The sequence below is a fragment of the Pleurodeles waltl genome, chromosome 12, assembly GCF_031143425.1.
Source record: "Pleurodeles waltl isolate 20211129_DDA chromosome 12, aPleWal1.hap1.20221129, whole genome shotgun sequence".
Taxonomy (NCBI): domain Eukaryota; kingdom Metazoa; phylum Chordata; class Amphibia; order Caudata; family Salamandridae; genus Pleurodeles; species Pleurodeles waltl.
In genome coordinates, this window is record NC_090451.1 from 50,565,452 (window position 1) to 50,582,277 (window position 16,826).

General features: G+C 50.6%; 1 protein-coding gene across 1 annotated transcript in view; it reads left to right on the top strand.

Moving 5' to 3' along the window:
• The first annotated feature begins 15,661 nt into the window (after positions 1-15,661).
• The window catches only part of PIK3R2 (phosphoinositide-3-kinase regulatory subunit 2), a 131,263-nt gene continuing 130,098 nt past the window's right edge, over positions 15,662-16,826 (top strand). The window contains exon 1 of the mRNA XM_069216406.1: positions 15,662-15,881. The gene's annotated coding sequence lies outside the window, so the exon portion shown is untranslated. The remainder of the gene's footprint in view (positions 15,882-16,826) is intronic.

Genomic DNA, 16,826 nt, shown 5'->3' on the forward strand with positions numbered 1-16,826 from the left:
GGTATCCAGAGCTATTGAGTATAGCCATCGGTTCTCCACTCAGATTGCCTCTTCGGGCGGATCTTCTGTCGCAGTAGCAAGGGACAGTTCTCCGCATGAACCTCTCCAATCTACGCCTTCATGCGTGGAGCTTGAGCTGCAACAGTTGACGACTCTTGATTTTTCACCCAAAGTCTGTGATGTCATCTTGGCAGCCAGGCGTCCCTCCACCAAAATGGTATATGCCTTTCGTTGGCATAAATTTGTGGCATGGTGCCCCAACAAATCTCTTGATGCCCCTCTATCTGAGGTTCTTTTGTTCATTTTTTCTTTGGCCCAGCAGGGCTCTGCTTTGGGCACCCTTAAAGGGTATTTATCTGCCATTTCGGCCTTTCTTAGGTTACCTGATCAGCCCTCACTCTTTAAATCTCCTATTGTGAATAGATTCTTAAAAGGTCTCACCCATTTATTTCCTCCCATTCCATTTATCATGCCTCAGTGGGACCTCAATCTTGTCCTTACTTATTTAATGTGTACTCCCTTTGAGCCGATGCACAAATTGTCCCTTAAGCTCCTCACCTTCAAAACTGTCTTTCTTGTTGCCATCACTTCTGCTCGAAGAGTGAGTGAGCTTCAGGCCCTTTCGTCCAAACTTCCATTCTTGTCTGTGCACCCTGACAAAGTGGTGCTGCGCACTAAGGCTTCCTTCCTTACCAAGGTGGTTACGCCTTTTCATCAGTCCATCACCCTGCCTTCTGTTTACGCACCCCCACATCCTTCCCATGAGGAGGAGAGACTCCACCCTCTGGACCCAAAAAGAGCGTTGGCATTCTATCTTAATCGTACTAAAGATTTCTGGGTGGAAGATCAACTTTGTGGGTGGGAAGAAAGGGAAGGTGGTGCAAAAACGTACCATCGCTCAATGGGTACTTCTTTGCATCAAGATATGCTAGCTTTGGCCAAGAAGCAACCCCCGGAGGGCTTGCGCGCTCATTCCATCAGAGCAACTGCTGCTTCCACTGCGTTAGCATGCAGAGTTCCTGTCCTGGATATCTGCCAGGCATCTACGTAGGCGTCCCTGCACAAGTTTGCTAAACACTACTGTCTGGACAGTCAGGTCCGTCGGGACGGCTACTTATGCGTCCGGTCCTGCAGGACTGCCTAGTATGATCTTGGTTTGCAACCCCACCTCCGAGGATGGCATTGCTTGGGTATCTATTCTAAGGTAAGGAATCGCAACTAGAAGTCTTTATCAGATGTACAAGTTACTTACCTTCGGTAACGAAATATCTGGTAGAGACATTTTCTAGTTGCAGATTCCTTACCGGACCCACCCATCCTCCCCGCTTGCGAACTGATTTCTAGGGACAGGGATTCCCCCTTCAGGTCTTTACCCCTGGTGCACCATTCTCAGTGTTCTTAGCGGCTCTGCGCTTTTGCGTGGAATGTCGTTAAAAGAAACTGACGTCACTGCAGAGAGGCAGCGTCTATGTACTACTCTTGACGTCATCACAGTGACTACGATGCAAACAAAGCCCGCACAGTCAACCAACGTCACTTACCGACACACAAGGGTATTGCTTGAAGAAAAGTCTCTGGATCCAGTCTGACGCCTGGGGAGAAATTCTAAGGTAAGGAATCTGCAACTAGAATATGTCTCTACCAGATATTTCGTTACGGAAGGTAAGTAACTTGTACTCCTAGAGGCATGATGGAGTTGAGTAGGGAACCTGAGGGAGGTGTATGCAGCAGCCCTGGCTGATTGTGTGGCAATTTATTTGTTTCCGTATTACAGCGCTACCAGCTGCAGCACACCCAATATGGCATGATGCAACTTATTACATACCGTGTGAGATGTTCAGCTAGCAGTGCTCTGTGCAGCCTACTGTTACTTAGTTTTTGCAATCATAAAACTATGTTTGTAGCGCCAGTCCACACACAGCCACAAAACCAGCACATTATAACCCAAAACTAGCCACATAGAACCACAATACTGGCCCACACACAAACCTGTTAGACTGGCACTGCCACACTGCCCTGTGGGCCAGCCTGACGCTGGATATAGGGGCCTCAAGCCAGCCATGCACCCACAGAACATCACCATCCCCCTATAACCTCACAACATAAGTACTGGAATAAGGAGGCTGAACTACACAGGCTGGATATCTGAACCAGTTATGTAGAGTGACCAACCGTGCTGAGTTCTGAAAGTGGTGGAGATGGAACTGTCACCTTCATGTATTCATTGTGCCCATGGATTTAAAGGACAACCAGTGAAAGTAAGGACAGCTGATGTACTGCACAAGCTCTGGCATTTGAGGATTCATTAGTGAAATTTGATATGATGGTGATAGAGGAAGATCTATGCGACAGAGGTTACTTGCTTTCCTACATCGCATCCAAAAACTGGAATGACCTCCCTCAGCACATCAGAGCCTCCTCTGTGCTTTTTTTGAATTCTGCAAGAAGCTGAAGTCCTGGCTCTCTGACTAATTCTGCGGGGCCCATGCACCTACTCACCCTCTCGGGTGATTACAGTGCTGCACAAACCCGCATAAAAGGATTTCAAAAAGTGTCTTCAATTAGTTCATACCCCAGAAGTACATATAGTACTTTTTTTTTTACTTCATGTGTCAGGATCCTGGTGAGTTTGATAATGTATTTGTGATGCGTTTGAGAGCCTGTGTGTTTGACAGATATTCCAGTAAAGAAGCACCTAAATTGCTGACGCAAATCTCTTTCCCAAGGCTGCTCCAAATCCCAAGAAAGCACAGGCATCACTGGCTATGGCTTGTGCAGTTCAGGCAGTGGGCAAGCAAGATGAGATTAACAAAGCATTGACAGTGCAGGTACCTGAAACAGAGGGTGGCAGGCCACATCAAGACCATGGTGGAGTGCGAAAGCTGCTCTCCCTGTGAGTGCTACGGCTGTGCGTTGGGGTCTCCTCTGGAAGGGGGAATACCCTGCTACGGCAAACACATCACACTTCATGGTTGATGCAATCATTTTCAAAGAGTCTGTAGATGATTCACTGATGGCAGACGCCACTTACTCTTCATGCCAGGCCCTGTGTGACACCTTCGCTCTCAAGGTGAGAAGGCATCTGCCAGGAACGAAAATAGCGCGCAGAAAGTAGTAGACGAAATACTCGCTCGTCGCTCCCAATCAGATTCATTCGGGTTGGATACTGAGTTGCTCACACGTTTTTTCGTAACTTCTGCTTAACTTCCACAACCAATTTGAAAAAAATAAAACTTTTGCAGTTGAAGAAAAAAAATAACCTATAAGCTGACAAAGCCAATGTTAGCATCCTTGCTAAGTCATAAAGAACATCAAAAATCATAAACCTATCTCTTTATCCAGGACAAGCGTTGATATAAGATTTAAACCAGCATTATGTGAAGTTTTGCAATCCATACTTATTTTGAGCACCGCACTCTCTATGCTCAAGATGAACTGTTGGAAGTAGCTGCTGCTACCTTAAGGCCGAAAGTGTACTTACAGAGACCTTATTGCCTATGTCGTTGGAAGTCATTCAGAATGCCTACTTTAGGCAGAAACGCAGAAGCTAGGGGTAGTATTAGCCTTTCAGCATATGATCTCTTCTGTCACAGGAAAGATTTCACTGTTGTCACACACCATCAAACTACTGTCATGGTCCAGGGCTAACCTAGAGCAAAAACACCACCCAGGATTTAGATGCAGATTTATTGGACAACTTCAACCTTATTAAGAACAGACTCCAGCCAGAAAAAGTTCACAACAAGTTTAAGTATTTTTCATAACCATGTGCCCCATGAGAAACATCTCTACATACAAAGGAGGGGATTGTGGAAAAGGTGTGAGTAACATTATCCTAATACAAATTTCTTCACCTGAGCCAAATTCTACTATCTCTACTACTCGAGGTATTACTTGAACTTCATATTGACATGACGGAAAGCCTTCACCCACCATGGCGGTGGCATGCTTCTTCATCAGGCCCCTCCTGACACTGCTCTAATAGATCTAAGTGTGAAACTACTACTACTTATAATAGGTAGCGCCAGAGGTGTTTTTGTTTGCAAGAGAAACAAGCATTTGCAATGCAATAGGTCTCGCATTGAGTTAGAGTTATTGGCTTTGTAAATTCAGAACTGGCCTTTTCTTGCCACATAAATTGGTACCCTGCCTCTTAACTTTGTCTTCTCCTGCTGTAGTCGAGTTTTCAGGAATAAAAAAGTGACACAACTCTGGTAGCAATATAGCAGTGGTTCCCAACCTGTGGTCCGGGGACCCATGGGGGTCCACAACTGCTTAGAAATGTAAATAATATAGACAGATTAGGTCCCCAGCTTTCAGTAATGACTTAGTGGGGGAGGGGGGTCCCCAGATTCCAATAATGATTCAGTGGAGGTCCCTGAGTCCCAGTAATAATAAAGTGGGGGTCCTAAGAAGTCAAAAGGTTGGGAACCACTGCAATATAGTATTTATCAAAGAATAATACGTCTGGGAGCACAGCTCAGTTCTGTAACTGAAACCACACTCAACTCAGCTTTTATAAACAGCGTCTTTTATAGATTTACTTTTTATACGCTTTCTTATCTCATTTCTTAATGACACAGTAGCTCAATATAATGTTATCTACCTTCATTCTTGGCACAAGCAATAATTCTTAAAAAATGCATCTGACTACTTATCACAAAAAATGCAGCTGTAGCGCATATAACATACGTATGTATCCTGTAATGAGCACAGTTTCTTTTGATCTCCCCCTTGGAATTCTATCTGTGTTCCCTCCCTACACTGTTCCCATACTATGAAGTTTTACAGCCTATCCTCCTCCCTCTACCAGCCTTGACACTCAGAAGAATCCTGTGTCTTTCTTTCAGATCTGCTATGATGTACCCCTCCTCCTAACACTCATATCAGGAAGTGGCTCAGGCTCTTGTGTGTGCAGCCTTCTAAATTATCTGTGGTATGCGAGGACTGGCTGCAACTGCTCTGCCCTTCACCTGGCCTATTACTTCATTTACCTGTCTGTCCCTGTTTTCCATTTTAACACCGTACCCCGGTTTAGGCCTGTATTTATCTCGCACTGTAAATGTCCCTCTACGTTTTCCTCTTAAGCCATGTGTTGACCAGAGTGGGCCTTCTTTATTTCTTTTGAGGCCTATTATACTGCCACATTTTGGTGGTCACTGGTGGCTACTAACATCAGAAATCACAAGTCCTTGAGGATAGGCGAAAAGATGACTGCACTACCTCGCATTGTGTAAATGTCTGAACAGAAATTAGAAAATAAGGCTGGAAAAGTATTTTATTTGTATTTTAACAGAATGAAAAGTCTTGCGAGCATTCTTGCCTTGCATTTCAACAAGCAGAGAACCTTGAGAAGATTTATGGCCTCAATAAAGGAGATAAGCAATGCCCTGTGTGCGATGTTGTGAGTGTTGGCATGGAGGTGCCCTGGAGGGAGAGACTCGAGATGCGATGCCAGGCTAAGCAAGTTTCACATCATTGCTTCTAGGTTTAGCTTCATTCTACCAGAAAGGGCATATTGTGGCTTTTGTGAGCGGTAAGCTAAACAACCGGGTGTTTCTTTTGTAAAATAAGCTTACTTTAGAAGCCAGAGGTAAATGAAGACAGCACTGGAATAAAGCCAAAACAAATGTCAGCGACATGGGAGGCGATGGGAGGAACGGAATGCTGCAATAAAACACAGGCAGCTACCAGCCTAAAACACCCACAATGAAAGGAGAGCAGCAAAGAAATAACAAAAATAGTCCATCACAGCAACAGATAAAGAAACCAAAGTAGAATAATACAGTAATTGGTCACTGCTCTGAAACAGAAAAAGGAGGGAGAAAATGGCAGAACTGACCACTAGCGAGCAAGACGTTTTATGGATCAAATCTGTTTATTGGTATATAACATAAATGGACCGAATACAAAGCTTGGTGCCTACATCTGCATCGGCCAGCATCAAAATATAGCAGTATCCCTTGCCGCACATACCAAAGGACGGGCTGACAGAGAGTGCTAGTAGACATAGTTAAACATATGCCCTTATCCCCTCAGCCCAGCCCTTAGGGGCCGACGCCTGTGGCACATATGTGAGGACAGTCCAGTCCGAGGAGGAACTGAAAACCCCCAAAACATACAAAAACACAAAATACAGAACAGGGCTTCCCCGCGCAACCCTCAAAAGTACCTCTCCCACCTGCCCCCTCCCCCTTTTCCTGCCCCCCCCAGAAGAGGCCCCAGAACCCACCCCCCCCACCTCTGCTTCACCAGCCAACCTCCCACCGTCAGGCATCCCCCAGTAGCCCCGGAACCCTTAGATATGCAGGACAAGTCAATTCGTTGAATTCCGTGGACAGAATCTGAATGAATGGTCTCCATAGATTACAGATGTCTCCCGCCCTCTGCCTAGTCGCCAGTGTTAGTTTCTCCATTGCCAGGATGAACCAAAGCTTATGAAGCCAGGAGGTGTAAGTCGGGGCCCTGTCCGAGCCCCACAGAGCTAGTATCATCTTCTGCGCTGCATTAAGAGCCAGGGCCATCTGCCGTCCTCTCTGCGAGCGAAGAGGGAAGGTGAGAGGATTGGCTAAGCCCAGAATAACATATGACGGCAGTCTAGGAATCTCTGTCTGGAATACTCTGTCTAGATCATCAAGGATGCACTTCCAATATCTATTTAACTTGGGACAGTGCCAAAGTAGGTGTATGAGTGTGCCCGTGTTGCCGCATCCCCTCCAGCAAAGCTCTGACTTAGAGGGATCCCACGCATGCGCCCGTGCTGGGGTATAGTACCAGTGAGTAGCCAGCTTGTAGGCAGTCTCTGCCCCTGACGTGTTGTAAGCTGTGTGATGTGCTCTATAGTGGACACTCTCCCACTCTTCCTCCGTCAGCTCCCTCTCCAACTCTTCCTCCCATCTCCTCTGCCCCTTGGTTTTAGCAGGCAGCGCCACCCCCTGCAAGAGTCTATACAGTTCCGATATCACCCGCTTATCATCTTTCTTTACCAGAAGCCATTTCTCAAACGGCATAAGCGGTCTATCTACCAATGGCCTGACCGCCGGCTGGGAGGCCCAATGTCGAACCTGATAGTACGTCAGCCTGTCTGCCTCCGTAAGCCCATAAGTCTCTTTCATCTAGTCAAAAGGAATTTCTCCACCCGCATCAAATATACTCCCCACCCTTTTGCAACCCCCCTCATACCAGCGGCGAAAGTTCTCTACCTGTAAACCTGGGACGAAGTCGGGGTTCTCACAGATCGGTGTCATGGGAGCGGGGAAGGTCGTCAAACCTTGCTTCCTCGTCACCACATCCCACACCCGGAGCGCCGTACCTGTAATCGGAGAGGAATAGAGCCCCGGTGCTCTATGCCTATGTCGGAGCCAGGGTTCTTTCCAAATATGAGACCCAGCGACCACCTGGTCCATGAAGCACCAGTGCTTTTCGGTAAGCGGGCGACTCCACTCCAGCAGAAAGCGCAGCTGGGCAGCTTAAAAATACCTCAGCAGGCAAGGGACCGCCAGTCCCCCCTCCTCCTTAGGACGGTACAGGGCGCGACGCAGCATCCGTGCAGGCTTCCCATCCCATAGAAATTTCAAGATCGCTGACTGGAGCGTCGCTATGGTATGTGGCGGTGGGGTCAGAGGGAGCGTCTGAAACACATAGAGTATGTGCGGCAATACTGTCATCTTGACCGAAGAGACCCTGCCGAACCAGGAGAGCTTATGTCCCCCCCATTTTTCTAGGTCCCTCAATATCTCCTGAAAGAGGGAGGTGTAGTTCAGGCTAGACGTCCTCGCCGCCGATGTTGCCAGAGCAATGCCCAGGTACGGTACATGCGACGCTGACCATATAAAGGGGTATCAGGACCGCACGGCCTCCTCATGCACTAGAAGGACTGACAAACTTAAGGCTTGAGATTTCTGTGTGTTCACTTTAAACCCAGAGACCTCGCTAAACGCGCTAAGGGCATCCATGAGCGCAGGTAGCGAGACCATGGGTTTCGCCAGAGTAAGAATCTCATCATCAGCATATAAACTAATGAGGTGGTGGTCTCCCCCAAAATTGACGCCGGAGATGTGAGGATCATCGCGAAGACGCTGCGCTAGGAGCTCCATGTAAAGCGCAAACAGCAGTGGGGATAGCGGGCACCCCTGCCTCATCCCCCACCCTATCGGAAACAGCAATGACAGAGTCCCATTCACGTGGACGGCGGCCTTGGGCGCACGATATATACATTGAATCCAGGTCTGGAACGCCGGACCAACCCAAAAGCGCTCCAGCACCCGGAAGAGATAGGGCCAATGCACCCTATCGAACGCTTTCTCTGCGTCTATGGAGAGGAGGAGCGCCTCTCTATGGGATCTATTAGTTTTGTCTATTAAGTGTAAGAGCCGCTTCGTATTGTCTCCGCACTGTCGATGGGGTATGAAGCCCGCCTGGTCCGGGTCAATGAGTCCAGGCATATAGGGATTAAGGCGCTGCGCCAGAATGCCGGTGAATAACTTGGCATCGATATTTAGAAGCTAGATGGGATGATATGAACCACAGTCCTCTGGATTTTTCCCAGGCTTGTGGATGACCGTGATGGTGGCCTCTAGCATGCTAGGTGTGACGGCTCCGGTCACTAGGGAGGAATTAAAGAGCCGCACCAGGAGTGGGGCCAGCTCTGGGCAGAAGGTCTTACAGAAAAGCGCAGTGAAGCCGTCCGGGCTAGGCGATTTCCCAACCGTAAGGCGAGAAATTGCCGAGATCACCTCATCTATCCTTATGGGCTGGTCAAGGGAGGCCGCATCCTGCTCGCGGAGCGGAACAATCCGACAATCCGCAAGATAGGAGGAAGGGTCCGCACCGCTCCCCGGGTCGGCAGCATACAGCGCTCTGTAAAAATCGGCAAACACCTCGGCCATTTGCATATCCGTCCGTACCTCACCCTGAGAAGGGGAGCGCACCATCTTTATAGCATTGGCTGATCGCTGAGCTCTCAGTTTATGGGAAAGGAGTTTCCCAGAGCGGTTACCCACTATATAGAATTTGTGTTTAAGCCGGGCTACAGCATACTCCGCCCGGTCCCAATCCAGCCGTTTCAACTGATGACGCGCCTTCTCCAATTCCCTCCACACTCTGGGGGTGCCAGTGTGTTTGTGGGAGCGCTCTAGTGCCGACACTTTCTGTTCTAACGCCGCTCTCTGCTCTCTCCTGGCTTTATTTTCTTTGGCCGAGAGTGAGATCACCTCTCCACGGACAACTACTTTCAGCGCTTCCCAAAGTGTCTCTAGACTAGTTCTCCCATCGTCATTGTAACTAGGATAGTCAAGGATCGCTTGTCGCAGCGCCTCTTCCGCCGTCCGGTACTGCAGTATGGTGTCCCTAAAACGCCAACCCGGGACCCTGACACGCCCTCAATCAAGGCGGACCTCCAAATAATAGGGGCATGGTCTGTCAGAGCCTGAGGCTCAATCAAGGTCTCCCTAACTCGAGAACTAAGCTCTGAGGAGGCTAGGAAAAAGTCTATGCACGCAGATAGAATGTATAGTCCTGGCGAGTCGGATGCGCCCTCCTTCAGACGTCCTCTAAGTCACAATCAGGTAGCCACTGTCGCCCCGCAGGAGTCAGCGCCCCCGTCTGCCTGCAACGGTGTCCAGAGCGGTCCTGATCATTGTCCATGACCAGATTGAAGTCCCCCCTACAAGTATAGCCCTGTCCGGCATAATGAGCATCGGGGATATAGCCTGTCTCATGAATATTTCTTGCTGTGCGTTAGGGGCATATTGTAGGAAGTTGGCTCTGTATGTACTATTTCAAAGTAAGAAATAGCATGCACAGAGTCCAAGGGTTCCCCTTAGAGGTAAGATAGTGGCAAAAAGAGATCATTCTAATGCTCTATTTTGTGGTAGTGTGGTCGAGCAGTAGGCTTATCAGAGGGTAGTGTTAAGCATGTGTTGTACACACACAGGCAATAAATGAGGAACACACACACTCAAAGACAATTCCAGGCCAATAGGTTTTTATATAGAAAAATATATTTTCTTAGTTTATTTTAAGAACCATAGGTTCAAGATTTACAAACAATACTTTAAATGAAAGGTATTTCACTTAGGAACTTTAGGAACTTTGAATTAGCAAAATAGCATATACAGTTTTCACACAAATGGCAATAAGCTATTTTAAAACTAGACACAGTGCAATTTTCAACAGTTCCTGGGGGAGGTAAGTGTTTGTTAGATTTGCAGGTAAGTAAACCACCTACAGGGTTCAAAGTTGGGTCCAAGGTAGCCCACCGTTGGGGGTTCAGGGCAACCCCAAAGTTACCACATCAGCAGCTCAGGGCCGGTCAGGTGCAGAGGTCAAAGTGGTGCCCAAAACACATAGGCTTCAATGGAGAAGGGGGTGCCCTGGTTCCAGTCTGCCAGCAGGTAAGTACCGGCGTCTTCGGAGGGCAGACCAGGGGGGTTTTGTAGGGCACCGGGGGGGGGGGGACACAAGTTAGCACAAAAAGTACACCCTCAGCGGCACGGGGCGGCCGGGTGCAGTGTGCAAACAGGCGTCGGGTTTGCAATGTAGTCCAATGGGAGACCTAGGGGTCTCTTCAGTGATGCAGGCAGGCAAGGAGGGGCTCCTCGGGGTAGCCACCACCTGGGCAAGGGAGAGGGCCACCTGGGGGTCGCTCCTGCACTGGAGGTCGGATCCTTCAGGTCCTGGGGGCTGCGGGTGCAGTGTCCTTACCAGGCGTCGGGTTCTTAGAAGCAGGCAGTCGCGGTCGGGGGGAGCCTCTGGATTCCCTCTGCAGGCGTTGCTGTGGGGGATCAGGGGGGTCAACTCTGGCTACTCACGGGCTCGCAGTCGCCGGGGAGTCCTCCCTGTAGCGTTGGTTCTCCACAAGTCGCGCCGGGGGCGTCGGATGCAGAGTGCAAAGTCTCACGCTTATGGCGGGAAACGTGTGTTCTTTCAAAGTTGCTTCTTTGTTGCAAAGATGCTTCTTCCTTGGAGCAGAGCCGCTGTCCTAGGGAGTTCTTGGTCCTTTTAGATGCAGGGTAGTCCTCTGAGGCTTCAGAGGTCACTGGACCCTGTGGAACGCGTCGCTGGAGCAGTTCTTTTGAAGTGGGGAGACAGGCCGGTAGAGCTGGGGCCAAAGCAGTTGGTGTCTCCGTCTTCTCTGCAGGTTTTTCAGCTCAGCTGTCCTTCTTCGTCTTAGGTTGCAGGAATCTAGTTTCCTAGGTTCTGGGGAGCCCCTAAATACTAATTTAGGGGTGTGTTTAGGTCTGGGAGGGCAGTAGCCAATGGCTACTGTCCTTGAGGGTGGCTACACCCTCTTTGTGCCTCCTCCCTGAGGGGAGGGGGGCACATCCCTATTCCTATTGGGGGAATCCTCCAAAAGCAAGATGGAGTATTTCTAAAGGCAGGGGTCACCTCAGCTCAGGACACCTTAGGGGCTGTCCTGACTGGTGGGTGACTCCTCCTTGTTTTTCTCATTATCTCCCATGGACTTGCCGCCAAAAGTGGGGGCTGTGTCCAGGGGGCGGGCATCTCCACTAGCTGGAGTGCCCTGGGGCATTGTAACATGAAGCCTGAGCCTTTGAGGCTCACTGCTAGGTGTTACAGTTCCTGCAGGGAGAGGTGAGAAGCACCTCCACCCAGAGCAGGCTTTTGTTTCTGTCCTCAGAGAGCACAAAGGCCCTCACCACATGGGGTCAGAAACTCGTCTCTCAGCAGCAGGCTGGCACAGACCAGTCAGTCCTGCGCTGAACAATTGGGTAAAATACAGGGGGCATCTCTAAGATGCCCTCTGTGTGCATTTTTTAATAAATCCAACACTGGCATCAGTGTGGGTTTATTATTCTGAGAAGTTTGATACCAAACTTCCCAGTATTCAGTGTAGCCATTATGGAGCTGTGGAGTTCGTTTTTGACAGACTCCCAGACCATATACTCTTATGGCTACCCTGCACTTACAATGTCTAAGGTTTTGCTTAGACACTGTAGGGGCATAGTGCTCATGCACCTATGCCCTCACCTGTTGTATAGTGCACCCTGCCTTAGGGCTGTAAGGCCTGCTAGAGGGGTGACTTACCTATGCCATAGGCAGTGTAAGGTTGGCATGGCACCCTGAGGGGAGTGCCATGTCGACTTAGTCATTTTCTCCCACCAGCACACACAAGCTGGCAAGCAGTGTGCATGTGCTGAGTGAGGGGTCCCCAGGGTGGCATAAGACATGCAGCAGCCCTTAGAGACCTTCCCTGGCATCAGAGCCCTTGGTACCAGGGGTACCAGTTACAAGGGGCTTACCTGAGTGCCAGTGTTGTGCCAATTGTGGAGACAATGGTACATTTTAGGTGAAAGAACACTGGTGCTGGGGCCTGGTTAGCAGGGTCCCGGCACATTTCCCAGTCAAGCCAGCATCAGTATCAGGCAAAAAGTGGGGGGTAACTGCAACAGGGAGCCATTTCCTTACACATATAATGTGGCAATTGTGAAGTGGAATGACTCAACGTGCAATCTAATGGCCAGGAACCTACCCCTAATCTCATGTATCTTGGCAACTACCTCCCCAGGAAAGGCCCTCGATATCAAGATCGCCACCCCACATGCTTCGTGGGGGCCGAGGACCAAAACTGCTGCGGAAACCACCTTGAGCGCATACGATACGTGTCTGTAGGTAACCAGTGCGTTTCCTGTAGCAGGCATGTATGGCTCTCAGATCTCTCAAGGGCAGAGAGGATCGCCAACCTCTTTGCGGGGCTGTTAAGACCCCGAACATAAGGGCTTAAATTCTCTTCGCCTCTGCAATGTCTGCAGCGAGAGGTCCTGGAATAGCTGTAGCGTGTGCCCTCTAAACTGGACCTGAGGGAGGTTTCGCGTTCTCTGCAGGATACTTTCTTTAGTCATAAAATTATGCACACACGCTAAGATGTCCGGAGGGTGCACACTGCCCCCCCCATCCGACCTGCCCTGTGGACCCGGTCCAATGTGATCTCTTGCGTGTTATCTGGGCCCAGGATGAAGCGGAACAGCGCCGTGACAAACTCTCTAATATGTTCTCCTTACGCCCCGGCCGGGGCTCCCCTGATACATATGTTATGCCGTCTAGAACGATTTTCCAAGTCCTCCGTCGCAAGCTGCAGAAGCTCCTGTTGCTCACGAAGATGCAGGACTTCCTGTTGCAGTTGTTCGACTTCTCACCCCCCCCCCGGGAGATCTCGCTGTCTTCTATGTTCGACACCCTTTCCCCTAGCGAAGTGTTGTCAGCGCGCATATCCCGCATCTCCTGGGAAATGTCTCTCCGCAGCTCTCGCAGATCCAACCTCAGAGAGTCCAACAAGGAGGTAAGAAAACCTTTCGTGACTGGGGCCCCACTGTCGTCCTCCGCCTCACCCTGGTCATCAGGCCCTCTCGCTTGGGCAACCCCTTCGGCAGGCTTGCCCGGTGATGGGTGAGATCTTGTCAGCATCTCCCTCACCGACTGGTCCCTCTTCGGCTTGGAGGATGCCATCAGAATTCTGCTCACCAGCGGTCGCAGGGATAAGACCAACACCCGCTGCCGTCCTCAATGCTGCACTGCACTCCGACTACGCTGCCGGGTCACCACCTATCGCTGGAGCTGCCCGCTCCTGCCCTGGGCACTCAATCTGGCCAGAGGAAAGCGGCCGTCCCCACCACCTCTGCCCCCTCAGGGCCGACCCAGCATGACCCGTCTCTGTTGCGAGGCCCTCCAGAGGCCCAACTCCGATGACCGGTGTCCCTCAGGGCCGCCGCTAGCCCAATCACGCCGTGGGCCGAGATGTCCCGCCGAGCCACGGACCCACACACTGCCCAGCGCACCGCGGGGCCCTCCTCTCCTCCAACTCCAAGGGGGCTGGGAGAGCTCCGGCCACTGCGCCCGCCGACTGTGAGAGCAGCCCAAGCCCGAACAGCCTCTCGGCTCGGCAGCCCCTGCCAGTCGCTCGTCCGATCGCTCAGCGCTGTACCCGGGTCCTCCCGCCGCCCCTCGACCCTCGCGGACGCCCTCACTGGTGGGGGCCCGGGACAGCTATGCAGCTGTAGAGGCCGGGGCAGCGGAGCTCACGGACACGCGTCTGCTCACGCCGCCCTCTTGGCCACGCCCCCCGACAAGACGTTTTAAAGGACACTGCAACCAACAAATGAAATTGCTTTAAGCCATAAGAAGTATACTAAAAGTATACACGAGGTTGAACGATTACGCTCACCCTAAAAAGTGGAGTGTCCAATAGACTGTAGGAGTCATTGCCAATAATAGTGTGAAGCTGAAGAGGCAGAGGGGAAAGAAGTGCTTTTAAAACTGCCTTGTCAGTGGATGTAGGGAAACTTTATTGTAATGTCCAATAGGCAGGAATATAAATATATGGGGATTAATTTGACCATTTCCATAAGTCAACATATTTCTCCCCTCTGGTACCCTGTAAAGAGAAATAAAGGCTTTAATCAGGACCAAAAGTCCCTCTCTGCTTTATAAATAAAGGAGAAGCTACAACCAGCAAATATAAGTCCTGCTGTGACTTCCTTCCTAGAGTCAGGGGTGTAGCTTTAGCGAGGGGTTTGGGGTGTTACACCCCCTAATAAAATGTATTTTCTGATAAATAGGTGGGTACATGGGCTTTGAGTTGGGTATTGTAAGATGCCAGTCGAATTTCAGTAGGAATTTGTACATACACACAGGCATAAATGTGCACACACTCACCGCGTTGAAATTCCTCAAAATATTATTTGTTTTATAAAAATTGTGTTTTCTCTCTGTGTATTCCTACCAGTCTGCATTCTTTTCCCTTTCCACTGTCCTTAGGCCCTTTTCATGCACCCTGCTTGTTGTATAATGTATTTAAACATTATATGCCAGTCTAATTGTCGGAGAATCTTACTGACAAAGCTACGCCCCTGCCTAGAGTAATGAAACTCTTCCCCTTTACTCGCTGGTGAGGTAGCAGATCTGGGCTACTGAGATGCTGCTGCGTTACTGCTGTGTGTCGACCTCAGTTTCAATTTGTTACTCAGGAGAAGAAATCTTTCCCCGGACAGTGTTAGCATATGTCAAAATTACAAAATGATGAATACTGTCACAAAATCGCCGGCATTGCATCACATAATTTGACTTTTCTTGCCACATCATTTAGTCAACCCCCTCACAATTTGCTCCTTCCCGGCCGCATAATTCCAATGGCCCCGCATATGAGACCATTTTTGCGTGTGATAGGAAGGCTAAAACTTACAATATTTGGTAAAAGTGTCATTTACTAATTTCCACTTGGCTTGTCCCTTTCTGGAGGAACTAAAAAATGTGGCAACTATTATTATTATTTTTTTAAAGCATATTTAACATCTCTGCACAATCCTAAATGGTTAGTTGTAAAACTAATAAACTTTAAGAATACTGGAGATTGCTACCAAAGATTATGAACTTTTTACTTCCGGGCAGCAAGCACTTGCAGCTGTTTCTAGAATCACGCTCGGCTGTTTTCGGAACTTCTCGTCCGCCAGACGCGAGCTCGGCCCTTAGTTTCCGTGAGCATTCGGCTATCTCCGGGTCTTTCCGGAGTTGGTCGTCTCGCTCCTGGTTGCCTCGGCTATCTTCGGAGCTGCTCGGCTCGCCCCTGCGCGCTTCGGCTCTCTCCGGAAGTGCTCGGCTCGGCCTTGCGTGCTTCGGCTCTCTCCGGAGCTGCTCTGCGTGCTTCGGCTCTCTCCGGAGGTGCTCGGCTCCGCTCGCCTCCCCTTCCTCTCCCCGCAGGCAGCCCTCCTCCCTCCCTCGTCCCGCTCTCCCCGGCTGTGCTGGATCATGGCTGCTCGCAGAGGCTGCTCCGTGCTGGCGGCGGCCGTGGCGGGGCCCTGAGCGACGCCTGGAGGGAGAGTCCGGCGGGGACACGTCCACCGTCACCCCGAGCCCCCCGGAGAGAGGTGAGCGAGGGGGCTGAACGGAGCGGCCGGGGAAGTAGCGGCAACTGGTGGTTGGGGGGCCCTGGTGCAGGGGTCGGGGGGGCTGGTGCAGCTCCTGAAGGACCCTCACTCGGCTGTTGGAGCTGTGGTGCAGCGCGAGTGCACTAGTGCAGCTGTCGGTGCACTGGTGCTGCACGAATGCATTGCACTGGCCTAGCTCGGACGGACGCGTTGCAGGAAACACTGGTGCAGCTGTGGTGCATTGATGCAACTGGGTGTGCACGGGTGCAGCTCACTAGATGCTGGTGCATTTTTGGAGGAGTGTTGGTGCAGTTAGTTTTGGGCTTTGCAACCCCCGGGGAGTGCACTGGTGCAGGTAAAGTGGAGGTGCCGCAGCTCGGCGAGCAGTGACACGTCGTGGGACCCATAGTTGTAGTTCGTGGCGGGGGGGGGGGGGCGGTCAGTCGTGCAGCAGCGCTGGCTCAGCAATGGTGCACTGAGGTAACACGGAGTGGCTGGTGCAGCTGCAGAAGAGCTCGTGCACTTACACCAGTGCAGTTATAGTGCGCTGGTGCAACCTGGAGTGCACTAGAGCAGTGGTTCCAACCTTTTGACTTCTGTGGACCCCCCACGTTATTATTTCTGGGGCCCAGGGACACACTCTTTATTGGAATCCGGGGACCCCCCCATGAGTCATTGCTGAAAGCTGGGGATCCCCGAACTGTTAATATTTATTTTACAAGCAGTCACGGACCTCCTGAGGAGGTTTTGTGGTTCCCGGGGGTCCCCCGACCACAGGTTGGGAACCACTGCACTAATGCACCTGTGGGAGGGCGTGTGCTGCTCCGAGATGCTGGTGCATTTCTTAGGGGACATTGGTGCAGCCGCGCTGATGAACCAAAGGTGCACTAAAGCAGAACCATGTGAGCGTGTGCATCTAGAGAGGGAAGTAACTTTTGGGGAAGC